Source organism: Lepeophtheirus salmonis, chromosome 6 (assembly GCF_016086655.4).
Source record: "Lepeophtheirus salmonis chromosome 6, UVic_Lsal_1.4, whole genome shotgun sequence".
Lineage (NCBI taxonomy): Eukaryota > Metazoa > Arthropoda > Copepoda > Siphonostomatoida > Caligidae > Lepeophtheirus > Lepeophtheirus salmonis.
This window is the reverse complement of record NC_052136.2, coordinates 27,044,674-27,046,808: the sequence shown is the minus strand read 5'-3', so window position 1 is coordinate 27,046,808 and position 2,135 is coordinate 27,044,674.

Below are 2,135 nucleotides of genomic sequence, written 5' to 3'. Positions count from 1 at the left end.
GCTTGACTCGAAACCTTACACCTCGTAGCCCAACATTTTATAACCCGATTCCCCTCTAGTTAAATACATTTTAAAGAGAAAAAATGTCTATTGAAGAGTCTGGAATGAATCAATTATTAATTAATAAACATTTTATTATCACAATTCGTGGCAAATAATTGAAAAGAGTAGCATGAATAGAAATCACAATTACAGCATGAATTATATACAATAATATTTCTTATTATTTTCCCAAATTGTCATAGAACCATATATATTGTGTTTGGAATGGTACAATCCTTATAATCATCTAATGGAAAAATACCCATCAAATAAATTACCCTCCCTCAATTCAAAAGACATGATAGTATTATTTAAAAAACTTTTATTATTATGATTCAATCTCTTCATTCTCTTTTATTTTTCCATCACTCAAAATATAAATAGAAGAAGAAACTGCAAATATTTGACTTATAAATCATTTACAATCATATATCTAAGTAAAAAATTCTAAATGGGAGTTAATAAAAAAATTAATATATATGTAGATTATACCAAATAAGGCATGCATTCACTAATAAACCTTATATGTACATGATAAATCCATATACTGATATTAGTATACATATAGGAAATATAAATTTTTTCAAATATTCAGAACCATCAGAATAGTTGTCTCATAAGACTAATCATGGCCCATGATTGGTGTGTCAACATAAAACAATCTTGATAAAAAATTCCTGAAAGGAGAAAATCCCCATATATTTTTGGTTAAGAAAAAAGTTCAAACAAAAAACAAAAATCAATAGATTCTTCAGAATCACTACGACGAAGGTGAAAAGGTGAACGAGGCGGAAAAAAAAAAAAAGAATGTGCCGTTTATGGACCCAAACAGCATTTAATGCAACAGCGGTGGTTCCGAGGATTCCGTTCTGGTAATGTGGAATTCGATATTGTCGATAGAATAATGGAAATCGTCGTGTTAGACCGGCATGTGAGCACTTACTTCATTAACCAGGAACTATTTATTAGCCAGAAAACCGTTTTGAACCATCTAAATAGGATAATCCTAACTATGTTAATTTCATTGTCAAAATGAAGTAAAAATGCTCAGAACTTTTGAATTCGCCTATTATGTACATTTAGTACAATTTTTGATATAGATTTGAGTAAACCATCGGCTCCATATTCAAATTTCTCAAGTAAGTTAAGATACCCAAAAATTTTAACTATAATTACGCAGATTTATTTCATATATTGGCTCCGATATGTCTCCTTTCAAATAAAATCAATCAATGTCTTATATTCTTATAGTGACGATCATTTTGGCAACTTTAAGTGAAATTTGCGGCCCACCCAAAGGGTAAATACGAATAATTTGTTCATATATATCGACGATAGTTTGTCAAAGAATACAAATTGACGGACCACATAGGTCTGTAGAGTTCCAATATCCATTTTCGATCCAAAAAAAAAAGAGACGGAAAATGAGCATGGTAACTCTCAAAAAACTAAAAACAAAGTTTTTCCTATTAACATGAAGGTTAATTAATTGCTTTTTCTCATGAAGAGTCCAGAATATATTATCATATTTATGTGGGTAGTATATTTTGTCATCTCAATTTTTATTATTATCAAAAACAAACAAACAAAAAAAAAATACTTTTAAAGATATCCCAGGCAATTGACCTCATACTTTTGAAAATAAAATAAATTGAAGCATATGGCTATAAATTTACGGCGATACTTAAATGTTAGAATCATGAATGGATTTTCTATCCTCAAATAGACGTCAACATTTGGGAAACAAAGGATTTATAAGTAACTGAATAAATATTCGGAAAATATTACCGATTATGTAAGTTACCCCCGATAAAGATTTTATCTGAATTTCAGATCCGGTGGCTTGATAGAAAATGGGGTCTTAAACATAGAAGACAAGGGACCATTAGCCTTAACTCTTGTTGATTTTTTTAAAGGTTGAGCAATACAGATTTCTGGTCTTATTTTTAAATTAAATTTTAAATGTCAAAATTATCGATGTCTTTTTTTTTTTGAATTTGTCATTCCATTGAGAGATTATTCGTTGAAATATAATCACTTCACAAAAATGTTTAGTACAAACTTTTTCAGAAAAGTTAAGCTATTAGTCAAAT